This window comes from Humulus lupulus, chromosome 5, assembly GCF_963169125.1.
Source record: "Humulus lupulus chromosome 5, drHumLupu1.1, whole genome shotgun sequence".
In the NCBI taxonomy this organism is placed as follows: domain Eukaryota; kingdom Viridiplantae; phylum Streptophyta; class Magnoliopsida; order Rosales; family Cannabaceae; genus Humulus; species Humulus lupulus.
In genome coordinates this window covers 61,213,239-61,236,270 of record NC_084797.1, presented here as the reverse complement: position 1 = coordinate 61,236,270, position 23,032 = coordinate 61,213,239, and positions in this window count along the sequence as shown.

Genomic DNA, 23,032 nt, shown 5'->3' with positions numbered 1-23,032 from the left:
CACTTCAACAATTCAATCCCGAAAGCCTGGAATACTCCTAAAACTTCATTTTAACTACACTTTCCATCAAAATGTCAGATTTATCATCATAAAATACAATGTAAAAAATGTGTTGTAGAGTCACGAAACTAAGTTAAAATTACTAAAAATGCTATCATAACACCATCTAAGCATGAAAAAACTTATCAAATATTAATATAAAAATGACCTTATCACATGGTGTGAAAAACAAAAAAGCAAAATAAATGCAGGAACTGCAGTCAAAGTGGACATATCACAAAGACTTCCAGAGACCCTCGAAAGAAAGATTAGATTTTGACTTAGAAAATCATTCATTATTGCATCATTAAAAAAATGAAAAGTTGATGATTTTGACTTAGAATTTGTTTTGGTTTATTTCCTTCATGTTATACTACTTCAAAAATTACTGATGATTTTCCTAATGTATACAATGTTGATGACCTTTATAACTTTATTATTTAATTAAGTTGTTTTATATTTTTCTTAGGAGATTTTAGGGTTTCTTTATATGTTGATAATAAGGATTGTGGGTTACTTATGAGTTTCAAGGCTGCCTAAGTAGTTCATGGGTTGAATTTTTTTTGGTAATAATATGGATTGTGAGTTGCTTAATAGGTTGATTAAAGATTGAATGATATGTTTCTTATGTTCCTATATAGGGTTGCATTAGAATTTTAATGATTTATTTTCATGTTGCTATATAGGGTTGCTTAAAATGTACATTTATATGTTGCTTTTGGAGATTATGGTTGCTTTAAGGATTACTAAAAATTAGTGATAATAAGGATTGCGGGTTGATGAATAGGTGTATTGATTGATTCTTTCGTCAACTTATAAGGAGTAATAAATAAAGAGTTTTTTTGTGTGTAAAATCCTAAGTGGAATATTTGTTGTGAATAATGAACCAAAGTCATAGAAATAAGTGCAGTAATAAGTGAAAGAGATGTTGGTAATAGATTACCGAGTACGCAACAGAATGCACGGTGGTGGGCCTAGGGAATAACAAAACATTATTTTATTTAAAGCATATTTTAAATTAAGGATCAATCAATATACATACACTAATTCAAACACACATAGAAGAAGAAGAAGAAGAAGAAGAAGAAGAAGAAGAAGAAGAAGAAGAAGAAGAAGAAGAAGGAACCTACCAGTTGAAGCCTTTCAAGTGTCATTGCTTACTTCTTGTATAATTAAACGATCATCAAATCCAAAAGCTTTGACATAAACTCAAACCAAGATCTTCCAAGTCGTTCTCTACAATTCAAGACGTGTGGGCACATAGAGAAATTGTGGGTGATTTTTGTGATTCGCAAGAAGTTCTCAACACATGCGATTTTGGAATAGCCTCTGAGAAAATAAGTTTTCAGGTTTAGAGAAAATAATACTATATTTTTTCTCTCTCTGAAAAATCTGAGAAAAGCTACTAGAAACTTTTTCTAACTTATTATTTATATAAATGAATTAAATAAAATTTAAAACATTTTCATTATTAAGATAATATTTAAATAAATAAAATTACCAAAGACTAAGTCATATACTCAGTTACATGCCAATTATAGGGCATGGTGTGTGATACATGCCAATTTCAAGGCATTTGTCTTAACCAGATTTATTTTAATTATATATAATAATCCATTTATTCAAAAGTTATATTTCATAAAATATCCAATAACTTATAACACAAGAACCAATTCAAATCCAATATGAATTATTAGATTTATCTTTCATATTTAAATAAAAAAAACATAACTAATTCAAAATTAATTATTTTATAAATTAATTTAAAAAATTAATAATTAATTAATTAATATCAATTATCATATAATTACATAGTTTCCCGAAGAACAATTTTCTTCCAAATATGCCCTTTTCCAATTTTAATCCTGTTTCAACTCTTGCCTTGAACTGTGTCGAAAGAGTCTGTTAAGAGACCTATGATTCTAAGCTCCAATAAATTTAGAGTATTAATTAAAACTCTTTAATATAATAACCTTATATATTATTCTCAATATTATTCCACTAAAAATATGAGAATGAACTCTTGCAATTATAGACAATTCATTAACTGAGTACTTTGTAATAAAGCGTCAATTGATATAATCATTATATACAATTTAATCCTTTATTAATGGCTCATAATTAAAGCAAGGATAATTTGTTCGTTTGACCTCTTTAATTATCTCTTAATATCCTTAAGTACCATTGGCCTTACTAGTGAATAGTTAATTCATAATGTGATTTATGAATTCGAGCTCAATAACCATTCAATTCCAAAAGCCAACCCTTAAGGGATCCATTATTCAAATCCATATAGGAAAGGCATAGATTCAATATCTATATATTATGTCTCCAACCATCTACACCAATGAATCCCCAAAACAAAAGATTTCAGCCTGATCATTTTGATAAACCATAATGAGTGAATCAAATGATATAAACAGGAGTTCATAGTAACTTTAGGATATAGATCAATTTGTTTATGACCATCTATTGATATGTTTAATTGATATTTAATGATGAAACGACATTAATTAAGCATTAATAACATAGCAGGTCCAATTCTATATAATCTCATTATATAAAGCACCTCCACTAAGATGTCTCACCACATCAGTAATCTGGATCTAGATTACATGTATTCATAATACTAATGAACCGTATTAACAATATTTAATCTAAATATTCCAAATAACTTTGTTTTACTGTGAACTATTTAAATTCATTTCCCTCAATCTATCATCTCATACCAATACAAAATTGAGGTCACATTGATGAATTTGATAATTTTATGATATTTAAATAATATTATCCAAAAATTAATATAAAACATTCAATATATGAAACAATTCATTTTATTTATTTATTACATAAAAACATTGTCCATTACATATGCTTTAAGGGAACCATTCCCAACAAGAGACACGGGTTTATAGTGGTTTGGCCCAAAAAATATGACCTACGTCCACTTTAGTTAGTTGTATTTATGATGAACTTTGAACTAGCAAGAATAGTTGCATTGAGTTTTGATTCTATTATTAAGGTAGTTACAACAATGGAGAGTGAAGGTTCTCTTGAGGAAGAACAATTTCTGCTTTACTAATCAACCCTTTTACATTTTGGTTTGTAGTATTTGTAGCCTTGGAAATGAGAAGAGCTGACGGTGGCAAGTTGTTTCCTGATCTGGCTAATTTTTGAGACACTCGAATGAATACCAAATTTCTATACCCTTCACATATGGAAATCCCTTGCGTGAGGAAGTTGGTTGCGCATTTTTGTGCTAAGGAAGGCTCGGGTGGTGAGGGCCACCTGCAAGCAGTGATGGTCACCAACGACCGACGAGGGCCACTGTTGCGATCAATTTAATATTTGATTTTAAATACACAAGTACACGTAATCACACAAGTAATATAATGATAAGTAAATCGTCTCCACAGGGATTGCAAATTAAAAAAATTAAGCATAACAATTACTAAACAATTTTAGAAAATTAAAAGTCAAGTGGGTTGTTTACAGGCTAAGCAAAATATTAAAATAAAATGGAAATATTAAAATTAAAAACTGAACTGAACAAGAAAATTGAGAGAAATATATGGATTGCAAAATGGACTTGAATTATTGAATTCCCCTATATTATTCATCCTGAACAACTTGCGGACAGATTGCTGCAGCAATATTCTAGCAAAACTCTCAGGTTAACAAGAATTCATTTAAACACTCATAAAACTTTCCCAAATTTTATGAAATTAATTCTTCTACCTAATTAAACATATTCCTATGCAAAATTAGATTTAAGAATGCAAATCAAAGTTTAATTTTCAAAAGTTACACAAGGCAAATAACATATCCCTATGTTACTTACTAACATAACCTAACCTAGATTATGACTTGTGTCATCCAAGTTTTTCCCATTACATTTAATCTTTCCAGCATTAAACATAATTAAATAACTTGCCATTGCTGGCCAAACAACAACAAGAAATTAATGTAAGCACACTTGAATGAACAAAGGAGATTTTACTAGAATAAAGTGCAAGAAATTTATAGACTATAACATAGGGTTTATCAACAATTCAAGCCACCTAAAAATTAGTTCATGGCTGAGTTCATAGACATTAATTCACAATCAAAACAGCCCATAATATTTAGATTTAGAATCCAACTCAGAAATTAATAAAATAAAGTTTAGGAAAAGAAGAAAGAACAAATCCAAAATGATGCTTGAGCTTTCTATGCTTGTTCTCCTTCTTCCTTGTTGGTCTTCTCAGCTTTTCTCCTCTATTTTTTTTCTGGTTTTCTTTTTTGCCAAAAATGGCTGCTGGGTACTTGTTACAGCTGAAGCACTCTTTTGGGTATGTTAGGTTTTCTCTTCTCCTTCCAAAAGTACCATCTTGCCCCTCTTTTCTCTCCCAAAACATAAAGTCTTCCTTCTCTTTTGTCCTTTTCTCCAATATGCTGACTATTTCCTTCCACCCTTACCACCTCAGCCAAAATGTAAGCTTGCCCATTGACTGCCACGTGTTACATGTGCCCCAAAATCTGCCTGATCAAAATGCTTCAATTTTGCTACAGCAAACCTGAATATTCAGCCATCAACAACATAATTTCATCAAAATAGACTCATATGCTAGCTCATTCCTTTGTCCAAATATTTATCCATGAAATTATTATCTTTAACCCACTAGCTATTAAAAACTAAACAAAAAAATAATTAAACTTAATCAAGATAATAAAAACAACAAAGATTGCTACAAAAGCTAAAAATAAACTAACATCACCCATACTTTTCACAATTATAAGATCAAAAGTACATGAAATAACTCTTTATTCAAGAGTTCTCAGCCACCAGCGACCGGCTAGGGCCATTAGCAATGAAGGACTAGCTAGGATTCCCTCGTCCTTGTGACCAACAACAATCTGGTGTGAATGTCGATAAGGCCTAAACAAGTGAGGGTCGATTGACTCGTGCACTTTGAGATATAGACTCTTGTTGATGAAGTCCAATTTGTCTAAGTGTTGTGGGATTGATGAGGGTCACTCCCTCGACGAAGGACAACGTCTACGGAATCTTACCACATCAAAATCTATCTTGACACATCATCATCTACGTGGGCCGCCATGTGGCAATACAAAAATTGGGTATAACATTTTCCCCCAAGTCAGGTTTCACATGGGTGTGAGGCTGACCTGAATTAGCGAGGTGTGATCCACTCACTCTTGTCTTTTACTGTGCGGCATCCGGGCTGTCCAGACTAGCGATTCTTGGGTAGTTGAAATCGTCGGGTGGAAAGGACGAAGTTAAAGCTCTTTAGAAGGATATTGGCCCCGCCCATAATCAGGAGGAAGTCTGTAACACCCTACTAATTTAGGACCATTACACTGTGAGTTTAAAGTAGTGATAAACTCGTTAAGCGACTCATTTAAACTCAAAATTATAATTAAAGCTAATCAAAGGTGTAGGTATTAAAAATTTTGGTCAAAGATATAAACTTTTCATTGAAACTTTAAATAATTACATGTGATCCCAAAACGAGTTTTAAATGAAAAGAAGTTACAACAAAAGCTACAAAAGTAGCCGGCCTAAGCGGTAAAATCAGACTCATAACCTAATTCCCTCAAAATAACTCGACCATGGTGGTTGAGCTGACCGAATATGTACGCGCTGCTCCAAAGCCCTCCAACTCATGGCCTGTCTACCTTTAGCTTGGCCTTACCTGCACCATAGAGCACTCGTTAGCCAAGGCATAGCAAGAAAACCCCACATGGCATAAGAAATATCTGATTAATCATAAGCAATAAACAACATGCTTCACAGATAATAAATGCATTCATTCCAGTCATATGAATCATAAACACATTTCAAAATTTACAAGTATGCTCATTTCAAACACATGAACCATTTACACGGCCCAACCAAGCATCCTTGCCGAACAATCCAAACGATCAAGGTGCGCATCCCAGAACAATCTTACGGTCCATGTCGAGCGAGTGCGGACTGCACCCTCAAATTGACCCCTTTTTCACGACCCATGCTAAGCATGCTTGCCGACCTACCCACGTTACACACGATTTTTGAAAGTAGATTTTACCGATCATCCACATATATATCAATGCTAACATATGTAGCAAACAACCTACTCTATGTTCATATGCCAACTTTATTGTAACGTCCCAATTTCCCTGATAAGGCTTAGTGCCTTGATAAGGGGGCCAGGAGGGCAATAATTGATTTAATTATGTATTATGTGATTATATGCATGATTACATGAATTAAGTGAGTTATATTATAATATGACTATATTTGCATGTTTAGGTGCATGAAGCATGCATGTGGGCCCGTTTCTTATTAGAAGGGCATTTTCGTGATTTTGACCCGTTGAGGGCATATTTGAATATATATATATATATGTGTGTGTTTTATTGATTGAGACCTCATTATTATGTGGATATATTTGGGTTATTCAGCACGAGGCGATCCTAGGGAGCAAGTTAGCGGTTTAGTCATAACGGGGTCAAATACTCGGCTTGGGGTGAGCCTAGGGTATTTTGGTAATTTAGTACATTACCAAGACTTTTCGGGTAATGGGAAATTATTTGGTGATTATTTGAAGATATTGGGAGTAACAAGAAACTATGAGGCGTTAATTGAGATTAGCAGGAAAGGTGGCAAATGACGATATTGCCCTTGAGGGCATTAGCGAGCGAGGACATAAGCAAGGGGCATTTTAGTCTTTGTGCCAAAGTAGTGACTTAGTCACTAGATTGCTTCAGTAGTAGGGAACTGAAAAACACTCATCTTACTCTCATGTTTCTCCCTCTCTCTCTCTCTCCCTCCCTTGGTGTGCTTTAGAGCTTTTTGATTTTTTATTGAAGTCAAGCTTGGATTTGGTGGATATTGAAGTTTGGAGCTGGGGGGATTGAATCAAGGCCCAGTTTAAAGTTGTAATTTGTAGTGAGGGTAAATAATTCTCTTTTTTTTTTTTATTGAATTTTAAGTTGGGGTTTTAAGGTTCTTGAGTTCTTAAACTCAAGGGTTGAATTTTGGGTTTTAGTGATGTTTTGGCTTGGTTTCCAGGTTTATAGGTTGTTTATGACGTTTGGTAATGTTTGTGGGCTTGGTTTTGGTTTGGAACTGTGATGAATTTGTAGGGTTTTGGCTCAGAGAGAAAAGTTGAAAGACTGGGTTCACGGGGTTGTGCTGCGGTGTCGTTCTTGGAGTGCCATAACTCGCATGAACCTAGAGGCAAGGGTGGTTCCCTTAATTATCTTGGCGTGGTGGCGCGTGTCCCTGGGATTTTAGGCTGGGGGGCTCTCTGACTTGAGGCGCGCAGTGACCCTTGAGGGGTGCGCCACGACGCTTGTTGCAAAAATTGGCCATAAGAGGTTTGTGAGTGTGAGGACTTAAACCTAAGGGCTCAGGAAGGATTCTACTACTCAGTTTTGTAGAGTTCGAGGTCCCGGAGACTAGGACTCGGTCCAGAAGTATTTATTTACTCGATATTGATGGATATCACTTATTATGGTTGTGACTAGGGTATCACTAGGGCTTGGGACAGGATCTTGCTCGTGGAGTCATTGTTAATTAACTTGTGCTTGGACTAAAGGTAAGAAAACTATACCCAATATGTGATATATGTGATTAGGGCTTGGCTCGGTTGTTAAATATTGATATAATTAGGGCTCGGTCCCCTGTGAATGATCATGATTATGATTATGTCTGTGATTGTTTGATTAAGCATGCTTAAATGCTCAGTATCTGGATAATTGTTAAATGATGTATGCTTGTTTGCATTATCTGATTGAACGCATTGACTTATAAGTCAAGGGCGACGGTAGTGCGGCAAGCGCTGGTCGAAAGCATTGACTCATAAGTCAAGGGTGGCAATAGCACGTGGAGCACATGCCGATATGGTTAGGCCTAATTAGGAGCGTGATATACACTTGACCGACCCTATGGTCATTGAAAAATTAAAGTGCCAGGTATGCTGAGCTAGCTCTAGGGCTGGTTATATAGAGGATAGGGCAATGGGCCTTGGGGGTGACTCTATAGTCCCATATCCTAGGACAATAGACCCTCGATGTGACTTTATAGTCAAGTATCTAGGGCAGCGGCCCCGGTGTGAATCTATGGTAACGTATTTAGGGCAGCAGGCCCCTGTGTGACACTATAGTGACTTATTTGAATAGAATGCATGCATAAGTAGGGTTATTACTGCTATGCATGCTACTTATGCTTCTGAAAAAATGTTGTTAACTGCCTATGAGCATGTTAAAGTTTTATTATTGAGCCTCGACTCATGGGTGCTTTGTGGTGCAGGTAAGGGAAAAGGGAAGTTGGACAAGCCATGAGTTGGAGAGCTTCGGTGGCGACGTGTACATATGAGGCTGTTCGACCATCACGACCGGGGTTTCTCAGAGGAACTAGGGTAAAACCTTATTTTGCCGCTTATGTTGGCTTGTTGTAAGTTTTGAGTTGTAATTAACCTTTTAAATGTTTATCTTGGAATCCCGTGTATGAACATAAACATTTTATTGATATGGTTATTCCTTTTGACCATAATTTTTAACCCAAAACCGTTAATCGCGTTTAGTCACACGTTTATGGCCAAGGTACTCTATTAGGGAGTCTAGCACTATTTAAAATACATAGCATGACAGTCATGACTATCCAGAGCTTTAAATTTATTACCTCGAGTCCTGTGTTGCAAAAAAAATGACCTTGAGCACGATTGTAACGACCAAAAATCTCTAATAGAATTAAGTGTATGGATTAGTGTGCCAGGAGGACATGTATGGTAATTATGTGTTGACTAATTGTATTATGTGATTTATATGCTTATGTAATTAATATGCACGATTATGTGTATTAAATGTGTTTAAAGACCCACTTTTGTTAAAAATGGGCATTTTCATAATTTTGACCCGTTGAGGGTAAAATTGTAATTTTATATGATATGTGCTTGAGACCAAATTATTTTGTGGATATATTTGTGATATTCAGCATGAGTTGATCCTTTTGAGCAATTTAAGAGAAAAATCACAATGGGGATAAATGCCCAGCTCGAGGTGAGCCAAGGGGTATTTTGGTAATTTCGTATATATTTTGGGATAATTGGTAAAGTGAAATTAATTGGTAGAATTATTATGTTTGATGGATTAGTTGTTAAACTGGGAATTAGTGGTGTAATTTGAGGTTTAGTAGGAATTATAGGAAAATGACCATTTTTCCCTTGAGGTGTGTTAAGAAAGGAGTTTGTGGGGAGGGGTATGTTGATCTTTTCGCCATGGGATAGAAAAAATTTGGTTAAGTGTGTAGGCATCCATTCACGTTCAAGCACAATCACCTTCCAATTTTGAGTCACTTTCAAGAACACTCTCAAGGTCACTAAACTCAAGAATTGGTCCAAGCTTGGATTGAGGAATTTCCCCAAGAGAATTGAAGCTGTTGGAAGGATTAGGAGCTTACCAAGACAAATCTATACCTAATATTTTTGAAATTTTAGAGGTAAATCTCTCTCTCTCTCTCTCTCTTTGTTCAACTTTGTGTACTTGAGGAAATGTTAGGAATTTTAGGTGTAGTTTTGGATTTGGGTAAGTTGTGTTGTTCAGAGGAGTTGGGTAGGCTTAGAATCCTTTTTAGAATTGATTTAAGGTTCAAAATCGAATTGGAATTTACAGAATTTTGTTTGGAATTCTCGGATTTGGATGGTAAGAGCTTGATTTCAAAGCTCAAATTACAAAATTTGGTATCTTGGTGTTTTAATAATGTTTTGCTATTATTTTTGGGTTGTAAAACTTGTTTGTGGTTGTTTTGGTGTTAAAAATAAATTGGAAAACATATTGGGACCAAGTTTTCGGTCGAAATTTGTAGGGAGAAGTTGTAACTTATGAATTGGGGAAGAACACAAAAATCTGGGCTCGTTTTTGGATTTCTGGCGACCTAGCACGACCGCGCTAGTGTCCCAGAAAGTAAGAAATTTTGAATTCGATTTCAGGTTTCAGAGCTAGTGGCGCGACCTTACTAGTGCCCCATAAAGATAGATTTTCTGAGTTTTTAGAGATAAGGCTCGGGGTTCCGAGGGTCTGTTTTGAGGGCCCACTAGGGGGCTTGAGGGATGTTTCTAGTACCCCATTAATTGGGAATAATGCTTCCAAGAGTTAGGGTCTGAATTGGAACTGAGGATTTGAATTTTATCCCTAATAAGCGTATCATTTATGTTGTGACTAGGGTTCTACGGGGCTCGGGAAAGGATCGCACTTGAGGTCGCTCCGTCTTTAGCACAGGTTTCGAGGTAAGAAAACTGACATATGCACATAGAGCAGACTGGTTGCTATGTGTAACATGCCGGCCTTGATGGCATGTTACAAGCTAGGATGGCGCTCGGTCAGATGCGCACGCGAGGGTGCAGGCTGGTGAGCATGCTGATGCCTAGTTTGTACGGCAGTGGCATTTTCGTAAATATCTTCAATATTGTCCGAAAATGGACGGGACTTGGTAGGTTCCATATTGAAGGGTCAATGAACGCAATGGTATGATCGGATTTGGGAGATTCGGAGAATTGGCGAGCTGGAAGCCAAATATGTCTCCCAAGCGAAAATCATATATGTTCCTGGTAGAAGGGTAAAAGCTCAGAAGGCTCTTTGTAGGGGGAGCACCTGGTGTCAGCTCTCCACCACCCCCTGGCGCAGGTGCGTCAAGTGAGCTACTACTAGTTGGTAGGACTAGTAGGGCGGGCATATGAGGACCACGAGGGGACTCATATGTCTCCATGGGTAGGAGTAGGAGTACTCATGGACATTACCGGGCCGCCCCGGTAGTGCATCGAAGTGTGCTGCCAGAGGTTTAAAGGTACGGTTCCCTTGGCTTGCCGGGATGCCGCTTGCATGGAATGTGACCCAAACCTTCGAGAGATGTCATGGTTCGTCATGGCCATGAATCTCAACACGAGATGGCACGGGAAGTCATTCGTGGGACTTGTTAGCATGCAAGCATTGCAGGGTGCACTATGCTTGAGTAGGACAGAGGTCCAGTGTGTGCTACTAGTCTGGCAGCCAGTCTCGAGGGCCTACCAACATGCATGATCGTATGGTGCCTTGAGTATTGGACCATGGACGTATGGGAGTCCTTGGTCTGTGACGTGAACTAATCGGATAGTATCGAATGGGACATGATAGGAGGTGTTGGCACGTCAGCTTGGTGTTGGCTCTTAGCCACACATGCTACCTTGACTTCCGAATGTCTGGGTGAGCATCGGTGTTGGGATTTTCCTTGCCATAGTGAGAACCTATGGACAGTGTGAGTGTCTTGGCTGGATAACCTTGATGCCTGATTGCACTCATAGATGCTTGAGAGAATGACTCAGCGAGAGTTGTTCGAGAGACGGAAGTGTGTAGAGGCACACGGTCGCGCGAAAAATGTGCCCATTGTTATTCAAATGGTTGGAAGGCTGACCTTGGCTCATAGGAGTTAAGGTGCCGCATGGGCATTTCCGCTGTCAAAATGTCAGCCCGTGACAGTTGGTATCAGAGCCAGGTTCATCTCAAGTTGGGGTGAACCTGGTTGGCCCATCCTAGAAAGGATGTAGGCGTGCTGAAGGACCATAAGGGTCTGGATGCTTGGACAGATATCTTGAGCCTTTTAGTCACCTAGAAAGGATCAGTAGGCTGAGACGGGATGAGACTTGGTTGCTCTTCTTCGTGGGAATACCGGACATCCTAGATAGGGGACAAGTTATGGTTGCTTCGAATCAGAAAGTTCAGTGATGCTAGAAAAACAACAACCACGTGCAATTGTGGAGAGGTGCTACAAAAGTGTTAGAACTCATTGACATGAGACAAGGTTTAATCGAGAGGTCAAGGTTTTATGCTTGGTTCACTAGTTCAGGTTTGCCTGAGTGACAGTGTAAGTCGCGTGGAGCGCTGTTGTTGAAAAGGGAACTTGTACGCAAGAGTGGGTGAGCATAATAGTAGCCGTCAGATGCTTGTCAGTCACGACAGAAGTCGAGAGTGGATAGCTTTGGGAACTAGATAAAGTTGAGCATGGAATGCTTCAGTTGCTACTTGTGTGCCAAAGGGCATCACATGGAGACCAAGGTGGCAATGGCCGCGATTGTCAGAGGATAGTTGTACTTGGAAGTGTTTGCATGTTTACTTGTTCTGGTCCGGAGGGGAGGCACCGAGACAATTGAGTGGGATGTGTTGGCTCACAGAGATGTTATCTTGTGTGAGCAACACTAAGGCATTGTAAGATATGCTATGTTGTGGAATATATGCATCAAAGGCCAGCAGGGCCGAGTAGACCGCGCGCAGTGGTCAGAATAGTACTAGAGTTTCGAGAGCGCTGAAGGGCTGCGTCAGGGGAACTTAGTACTGAAAGAAGGCTTAAGGAGGCAGAGATGGTGCTTGAGTTTAAATGTCGGCCGGAGGGCCTTGCTATTGGGATTTAGTGACCATAGAAGCCGAGAGAAGCTGCTCGGAGGGGCGATATGCTAGTATAGAGCAGATGGATAGCTATGTGGACAGTGCAGGCATAGGGGAATCGACAGTGGTGCAACACGAAGTAGTTGACTCGAGAGTCACATCCTACGGGATGCACTTCTAGATTTGTTGTGTGCATGAAAACTTGGGGTGGTCAAACTCTCTTGCATGTGGGCAAGTTGTCGAGGACGCCAACAGTTGAAGTGGGGGAGAGACCTTCACGTTTCAAACATCCAAATAGCAGACCAATGTTCCATTACGAAAGCATCGAGATGAGTTATCATGGAGATCGTTAGTTGTTTAGAATGTAAAAGTTAAGTAGACTCAGAGACAAAGACAGAGCCAGTTACCTAGGGTGAAAGTCGTCAAGACTCAGGTACTAAGGTAACATCAGTGCAACGTTTGCCTAGGGTGAAAGTCGTCAGGACTCAGGTACTAAGGTAACATCAGTGCAATGTTTGCCTAGGGTGAAAGTCAACAGGACTCAAGTACTAAGGCAACGTAGAGATATCAAGGGGTGAAGAGTCAGAATGGCCGAGACATTAGTAGAAAATCATCTTCAAAAGTGATAAATGGAACGAGGGACCGCATGAGAAAAGCGGTTAGCTTGCGAGCTATACCTTGAGAGGTACACCTCGAGTAGAGATGTTATTCCCAAGTTGAAGTGGGGGAGCCCACTAATTCATATGTTCGAAGGGTCAGGGTACTTGTTCAGTTTTGGTGTGTGAATCTAAAGAGAAACACAACAACAGATGGGTTGTACAGTGCGAAGACATGCATGACTGATGCGAGTAGGTCAGGTGACCAATTGAAACTGCGGATAGGCAGTATGCATGGGCGTAGGCTGAGACCAAGATTGGGCAGGTTTTGCAGCATGTTATGGGACATGCTTAATGTTTTATGGGGACATGTGTTTATGGGAACACAAGCCGAATGATTCAGAGAACATATGCCGAAGGGATATAGCGGATTGGGACAACTTCAGACCTCAAGGGTGAGGTATAGTGCATTCAAGTTGATCAAGATTCAGCAGGCCGTCTAGAGTTAGGCAAGGTTGATTTGGGGGCAGAACTTGAGGCACGATTCTGAGAGTCAGCATGAGCACAAGCCAGAAGGCAGTGTAGTGGTTTCAAATGATGTCAGATCATTTACCACATTGTAGAAGCTCAGAGGAGCAGTGATGCTTATGGTCAAGAATGGCCATTTCGCATCAAGCCATGGGTATGCAGTAAGGCCGGAGGGACAAAAGTCTAGGAGAATACTTCGCAAAGTCTGTGTGCAAGGATGTACTAGATACTGCATAAAGGCTATAGTTGGCATGAGTGCCATGTTGAAGAGAGACATGCCTTCAATGGAAGGATGTTTCGCAGGTGTCGTTGGGAACGGTTGGTTTGCGAACCTCACCCTGTGGGGGTGCACCTTAATTTACTCCTTGTCAATAAGAGAGTAGGCATTGGAAAATTGGAGGGAAAGAAACAATCAAAAGATGTGTTGGCTTTGGGGTCAGTGTTCCAAGGGCTGCTTGGTTGACTGGAGGGACATCGTGATGGACTCGGAGGAGTTCATGTGTGCAAGGAGTATTCGAGTGCAGTGGCACTACTTCATGGGAGAATTCTGAATAGTGACGGTGGCATGGGGTCCTTGATCAAGTCCAAGGGTGGACGTGGGAGATCATCACCAAGTTAGTGGTTCTACAGTGGTAGAGGGACTAGTGCAGACTCAAGATTCGGAAGAAGCATGGAGTGAGCTTAGGAGTCGAGGCAGGAAGATTGGCCAGCAGTCTTTCGATGAGGGCATCGACAATTGAAGTGTGGGAGAGTGTAACATGCCGGCCTTGATGGCATGTTACAAGATAGGATGGCGCTCGGTCAGATGCGCACGCGAGGGTGCAGGCTGGTGAGCATGCTGATGCCTAGTTTGTACGGTAGTGGCATTTTCGTAAATATCTTCAATATTGCCCGGAAATGGTCGAGACTTGGTAGGTTCCATATTGAAGGGTCAATGAACGTAATGGTATGATCGGATTTGGGAGATTTGGAGAATTGGCGAGCTGGAAGCCAAATATGTCTCCCAAGCGAAAATCATATATGTTCATGGTAGAAGGGTAAAAGCTCAGAAGGCTCTTTGTAGGGGGAGCACCTGGTGTCAGCTCTCCACCACCCCCTGGCGCAGGTGCGTCAAGTGAGCTACTACTAGTTGGTAGGACTAGTAGGGCGGGCATATGAGGACCACGAGGGGACTCATATGTCTCCATGAGTAGAAGTACTCATGGACATTACCGGGCCGCCCCGGTAGTGCGTCGAAGTGTGCTGCCAGAGGTCTAAGGGTACAGTTCCCTTGGCTTGCCGGGATGCCGCCTGCATGGAACGTGGCCCAAACCTTCGAGAGATGTCGTGGTGTGCCATGGCCATGAATCTCGACACGAGATGGCACGGGAAGTCATTCGTGGGACATGTTACCATGCAAGCATTGCAGGGTGCACTATGCTTGAGTAGGACAGAGGTTCAGTGTGTGCTACTAGTCTGGCAGCCAGTCTCGAGGGCCTGCCAACATGCACGATGGTATGGTGCCTTGAGGATATGACCATGGACGTATGGGATTCCTTGGTCTGTGATGTGAACTAATCAGATAGTATCGAATGGGACATGATAGGAGGTGTTGGCACGTCAGCTTGGTGTTGGTTCTTAGCCACACATGCTACCTCGACTTCCGAATGTCTGGGTGAGCATCGGTGTTGGGATTTTCCTTGCCATAGTGAGAACCTATGGACAGTGTGAGTGTCTTGGCTAGATAGCCTTGATGCCTGAATGCACTCATAGATGCTTGAGAGCATGACTCAGCGAGAGTTGTTCGAGAGACGGAAGTGTGCAGAGGCATACGGTCGCGCGAAAAATGTGCCCATTGCTATTCGAATGGTTGGAAGGCTGACCTTGGCTCATAGGAGTCAAGGTGCTGCACGGGCATTTTCGCTGTCAAAATGTCAGCTCGTGACACTATGCATGTTAGCATTGAATTATATGTGAATGATTGGTATAATCTATACTCGACCATCGTGTTTAACGTGGGGCTGGTCAGCAAGCGTGTGTAACGCAGGCTGTGAAGGTGAGTCCAGTTTAAGGGTGCAGTTGCCACTTGCTCGGCATGGACCGTAGGCTTGGCGCCAGTGTATGCAACTCATTCAGTTGGGTCGTTCGACAATGCTATTTTCCTGGGCCATGTAAATGATTCATGTGACTGAAATGAGTATACTTGCAAATTGTGAAACATGTTTATGATTTATATGATTGGAATAAATGCACTTTGTATCTGTGAAGCATGTGTTTATTGCTTATAAATTATTGGATTATCATTATGCCATGCGAGGTTTTCTTGCTGGGCCTTGGCTCGCGAGTGCTCTATGGTGTAGGTTAGGGCAAGCTAGAGTTGGACGAACCATGAGTTGGAGGGCTTTGGAGCGGTGCGTACATATTCGACCTGCTTGGCCACCACTGTTAAAGTTATTTTGAGGAACTTAGAACAATTAGTTTGGTTTTGTCGCTTAGGTCGGCTATTTTTGTAATGCTTAATATTACTATTTTTTTTGTGTATAAACTTTTGGGATCCCAAGTATATATTCGAACCTTTTAATGAAAAGTTTAATTTCATTGACCAAATTTTTTAGTACCTAAACCGTATTTTAATTTAAATTACACTTTTGAGTCCAAATGACTCGCTTATCGAGTTAAGCACTCTTTTAAACACATGGTGTAACAGTCCTGGATTAGCAGGACATTACAACCATCATTTTCCCAAGCCTTGCAGAAATCCTAGTCACAACATAAATGGTATTCTCATTAAGAACTAAGTCTGAAAACAGGTTCCATGACTAATCCCTAGCTTTTGCGATCTCCAATTCCATCAAACTGGGCAATGGAATCATCCCCCGAGCCCCTGAGCCAATTTCCTAAAATCTAGAAGAATTGCACCATGAAACTGCACTGGTGCCGCGATGTCGACCCCCTGGTACCGCAGCAAGTAGAAGCGAATAGCTCACCTAAACCTGGTTTAGAGTCGCGACATTAGCCCTTGGCGCTGCATTGAAAACCCAGAAAATCTGGGTTTTTACTAGCGATTTCTCAAGCCCAAAACTCACATAAACTGACCTAAATCCTGTACCATCCCCAAAATTAAGCACCAAAGTAGACATAATAATTCATAAACACCTCAAATCAATACCCCATCATCAAATTCAAAGTTTAAAGAAGAATTGTCAAATTTAGGTTTCAAAAACCCATTTTCCTAATCTGAAAATTTAACCTCAAATCCATGACAACTACTAGAAGTCAAAGCTACATAACAAGTATTAAGATTATCACCAACCTAAGTCTATCCATTAACACAACACAACAACATTAAATCTGAAAATCAATCCACACCCCAAAAGTACATAAAAAACATGAAGAACACCAAGACTTGAAGAAAAATTTAGAGAAAGGTAACTTACCTCTCTGAAAAATGAAATCTCTAACTTGATTGAGGAAGATAAAAACTGCTAATCCGCTTTGAAAGCTTCAATTCCTACCAAAATTCTCAATCAATTAAAAGAATTGTGATGGGTGTCGTATGCCATATCAAATTTAAATGTTTATTTTATCAATCACTTATGCCAGCAACTTCAGTATAGAGGTAAATAAGGGTCGAACCCACGAGGAATATGATCAAATTATTATTCAAAATAAGAACTAAATAGAAATAAGATAGGGGTTTTAGTTTTAAAAACTGAAAACATAAAAATGAAATAATGAACAAATATTAAATAACTAAGGATAAAACGATATTAAAGAAATAGTCAAGCGTTACTCTCCACCTTCGATAGTCAATCTATAAACAATGAAAAATAATATTCCCTATTCTCAATTAAACTATTAACTCCGCAGATAACACTTAAGTAGTCAATTATCCCAATTTCCCTATTATAATTAATTAAAGCTAAGCGCTCTTAATTAATCCTTTATACCCATCAATAAACCCATTAAGCATGCAATCTATTTAACCTAGTAAAAATATTACACTCTACGGAAACAAGTTAATCTAGGGAACAAATTCATTAAGCATTCAATTCATTTAACCTAGGTTCTATTTTTCATCACAATCAAGATACCCGTCACAATACCCTAATAACAATTTATCACTCTACTTAGACTCCTAAACTATTAGGTGAATAGCAATCATAAGATAGTAGAATAATGCAAAACCCTAATTAGTTGGCCACCAAACAAGATCTCAAATATTCATAGCATTAAATTAGAAAAATAGAAACAATTTAATACAAGGGAATAGAAGGAATAAAATTTATGATTGCATTGAAGATCTCATGTATAGGGTTTTAAAATAACCCTCAACTACAAAGAAAACTACTCCATAATCACAAACATAAATATTTAATGAAAATAAAGGAGTTTTGAGAAGAAAGAAATACTAGATTGAAGAATGTAGATGATGATGTCTTTTGTCCTCCTCTGCTACTCTAGCCTCTAAAATTCGCAATCCAAATTTATTCTAAAAGTTCACCCTAATCCCTTTTATACACCATTAAAATTTACATTTGAAATTCAAAATGTAAGAAAAATTATATTGCAGGTCGCGACTAGTGATTCTTGGTGGCCGCGGCCACGAGACTATTCTGGTGCAAAATACGTGCTCTAGTCGTGGCCAGGAGTTTAAGGTGGTCGCGGCCAGTAATCTCTGACTCCTTGGCCGCGACCAGTGATTCTTGGTGGCAACGACCACATGCCTTTTTCTGCTCGTGTGCTTTTTCTTCGTAACTTTCAACTTTAAGCTCGAACCTCAGGTGTAGGGAGTTCTAAAACACTTCAAACTCATCCCAAACTAATTTTCTCAAGTCCTATTATTGCACATCAATTCCTATCCACAAAAGTACATCAAATTCATCAATAATACCTTATAAAATATTTTATGGCTTAAAAATGAAAAACTCGTAAAATAAAGCTAAGAACACCTAAAAACACTAGATAATTAACATTATCTAAATGCGAAGTGATAACAAATATAATATCCAAAATCCCTTCTCAAATTCCCCCACACTTACACTTTGCTAATCCCTTAGCAAAACAACTAATAAAAACTAAATACTAAACAAATAAAAACATAAGCAATAGTTTTGTCAAAAACGTTAATTGTCTAAAAAAATTGATCAAACAAATACTTCATAAGAAAAATTAGAATTCCACATTCCTCATAATTTCAACTCAATGCCTAGTCACCACTTAAACTTGATATATTTATGATTATGCACAATTAAACCTACCAAAACACAAACATTCGAATCAATTTATACATGCCAAAATTTGTTTTAAAGTCTCATATATAATAATATTTTCATGAAAAAATCGACTCCATAGACATTAACCAATTGTTCTCCACTAATGTAAACACACATAATCAAGAATCAAAAGGTCTTTAAAAGCTTGTAATGTAAGGCTAAGGTTGAAGGTAGATGAAAAATGAATATTTAAGCTTAATTCACACATAGCCTATATTTTTCTCTATTCTTTAGATCTTTCCATGAATTTCCCATTCAATTAAAAAAAAATACTTAATCTTTCCCTTTTCTCTTTCACATTGATCTTACTATTTCCCCCACACTTATACTTTTGCAAAATTTCTCTTTTTTTGTTTCTCAATATTTCTCAATGTAGATTTTTTTTCCAATTGAACTCATTCGGAGAAATAGTAGATCTTATATGTTCACATTATAATCCAACAAACCAATACAACTTCCATTTCTTACAATGCATAACCCAACTCACCAAAGTAAACTATGGTGTAATGGGTCACAAAAAGAGATAAAATTTTCAAGCTACAAAGGTATAGATATTGGCTTATAAAAGAAAAAGATTAGTCATTATGACTCAAAAATAGGAAACTAGGGTATTCAATTTCATAGGTAAGCTTGAAAGGCTTAAACAATCCAAAGAACATGCCTTAATCATCTTCCTAATTATGTGTACTTAGGATTTTGCCTCAAACAAATAATCAATGATTTCTAGAGTGGTCGAGACTATATATATAGATGATAGCATGCATAAATATCTCCAAACAATAGTGAAAAGGTAAATCTAATTGTACATGCATTATGTTTAAAAATCAAAGATCAAGCTTAAGTAATAACCAAACAAGAGTTAAGCACACAATTCTTGCATAATTCATCAATTTCCTAGAAGTAGTCTCATCTCAATCAGAAGTTTTATCATCAAAAAATGACTTTCAACACAACCATGCTTATGACAACCTAAAAAAAACTAAAGACAAGTAAATAACACAAACACAAATAACAACTAAAGAAGTAACAAATAAAAATAAAACAGGCAGTTTCCCTTCCCCCACACTTAATTTAGCATTGTCCTCAAGGCATATACTAAATAAAAAACAAAGCAAACTAAAAAGATAAGGGTAAGAAAACTCCCGCAAGTTTGCTTTGTTTAACGTCGTTAGCTCAACTGAATGCTGCTCTAAAGATCTTTATGTTGGGTGTTTCAATGAAGTCTCCTTCCCTTTGATCTTACCAGGAGAATCAAACACATTGAGTTTGATAACTTCACCATCAAATTCCATTGTCAGCGTTCCTGCTCTAACACCTAGCTTTGTATTTTTTGTCATCAAGAATAGTTTCCCAAATAAAACTGGTGTTGGATTGGGTATTGATGCATCCCACATTCCAAGTATATAGAAATCTGCTGGAAAGACACGTCCATCAACCTTCACTAGCACATCTTCAACTACCCCTAAGGGATAAGCATTAGTGCGAACGACCAGTTGAATAATTACTCCTGTCTCTTTTAGTGGCCCAAGATTTAAGGAAGCATATGTTGAATATGACACGACATTAAACGATGCTCCCAAATCTATCATACACCACTCAATCCTTTTATTCCCAATCATACAAGGAATTGTAAAGGTTCTAGGATCCTTGCATTTTGGTGGCAACTTCTTTTGGAGAACAACAGAGACGTTCTCCCCCACACTTATCTTCTCATCACCCTTCAATTTCTTCTTATTCGTGCACAAATCCTTCACAAATTTAGCATAACGTGACACTTGTTTAATAGCATCAAGTGATGGAATGTTTTCCTCAACTTTGCGAAAAGTCTCAAGAATTTCCTTGTCAGCTTCCTCTTTCTTAAACTTTTTCTGCGTTGATGTTTCATCATGGATGGAGTTGTCTACTACTTTCTTTTGAATTGGAGCTGTCGATGAAGGTTGTGTGGGTGGCTCATATTGTATACCACTTTGCAGTGTTATCGCACTTACATTTGCTCTTGGGATCCTCTCTGGCCGGGGAGGTAATTATTCAGAATTTTGAGCTTCAAGCTTGCTCAGAGATGTAGAAATATGTCCTATTGTGTTCTCCAAATTCTTGAGAGACGCTTGAGTACTCTGAAGAATTACTTGAGTTTGTATATTGGAAGCCACCAAAGTTTTAAGCATGTCTGATATTGATGGTTCCTGATCTTGTGGGACTCCAGTAGGAGGTTGTTGAGGACGGGGTGCATAGGCTTGTTGAGGCCTTTGTTTGTAATTAAACCTTGGTGGTCTGGTAGGTGTTGCTTGTTGTTGTTCCCATATCTTAAATTAGAATGATCCCTCCATCCCTCATTATAAGTATTTGAATAGGGATCATCTTATTGTCTTGGCTGCCCAGGAAACCCACCAATGGAATTTACTTGCTCAGTTTGTACCTCTCGAAGAGTGGGACACACATCAGTAGGATGCCCCACCAACTGACATATGCCACAAGGTCTCACTTGTTGACCTAAGGCCATTTGTTGAACCATACTACTCAACTATGGAAGCTGCTGCTCTACATTAGATTTTGTCTCATTTATTCCCTTAACTGAACCCTCATGACGAACTCCGCAGCCATATTAGAAATTAAAATCCTAGCTACAGTATGAGTCTTGTCCACCAGTGCCCCCACTTGCTACACCAATCATGCTCCTGTCCAATGAAAATAGTCCTACATAAAAATATTGAATCATGAGTTGCTCACTTTTTTGGTGGTGGGGGCAGCTAGCACATACCCTCTTAAATCTCTCCCAATACTCATATAATGACTCCCCAGTCTATTGGCGTATGCCACAGATTTCCTTCCTTATACTACAAACCTTAGATGGTGGGAAGTAACGCTCCAAGAACATTGTCTTCATTTCATTCTAGGTATTAACAGTACCAGAAGGAAGGTAATAGAGCCATTCCTTTCCACCATCCTTCAAAGAAAATGGAAATGCTCTCAATTTTATCTGCTCTTCAGTTACTAATGTTGGCTTCATACTAGAGCAAACTATGTGAATTTATGTCAGATGCTTATTTGGGTCATCTCCTAGTAGCCTATGGAAAGAGGGTAGTAAATGTATGAGGCCTGACTTAAGTTCAAAATTAACATCCAATGCCAGGTATTGAATACATAGAGGTTGATGGTCTAGATTCAGCGTCATCAACTCTTTCAACGTCCTTTCCTGAGACATTTGAGACTTAACTGATGTGTCAGAGTCAGAATCGTTGTCAAATGGTAATAGTACTTTGACTGGATTGACTTTCCTTGAATGTTGAAAGAGTGGATTGTTACTGATAGTCCTTGAAGAGCGGGACAATGATGTCTCAAGATATTATTTTATAGCTTGTAGTCTTTCTTGAGTATCGTCGCCAGATATATACACATGCAATCAAAATTTTATACTAGTTAGTATGTAGTAAATTAAATTGAATAATAAAAAGACTTACGATAGTACCCGACAACGGAGCCAAAAATTTGACGGGTGTCGTATGCCGTATCAAATTTAAATGTTTATTTTATCAATCACTTATACCAACTACTTCAGTATAGCGGTAAATAAGGGTCGAACCCACAAGGACTATGAATAAATTATTATTCAAAATAAGAACTAAACAGAAATTAGATAGGGGTTTTAGTTTAAAAAACTGAAAACATAAAACGAAATAATGATAAATGATTAAATAACAAAGGATAAAGCGATATTAAAGAAATAGTCAAGAGTTACTCTCCACCTTCGAAAATCAATCTATCAACAATGAAAAATAATCTTCCCTATTACCAATTAAACTATTAACCCCGCAGATAACACTTATGTAGTCAATTATCCCAGTTTCCCTATTATAATTAATTAAAGCTAACTGCTCTTAATTGATCCTTTTTACCCAGCAATAAACCCATTGTAGGGACACAGATTTTTTCTTAGTTAGATAGTATTATCTTATGCTGTAGTATTTTAGTTTTCGTGGATATTGGTTCAAAGTTGGGAATTAGTTAGAACCTCGTAGAGCTAGTTATGGATTTTATAAGTTTAGCCTATAGTTTAGAAATATTAATTTTATCATAAGATTTGATTAATGAAGATAGTCCTAAGAAATATTATTTATTATAACCTAAGGTTTATATAGAATAATTAAGAATGTGACATTTGTCACATGTATGTTTATTAAGATTTAAGGTTTTAGATGAATAAAAATAATTATGGAT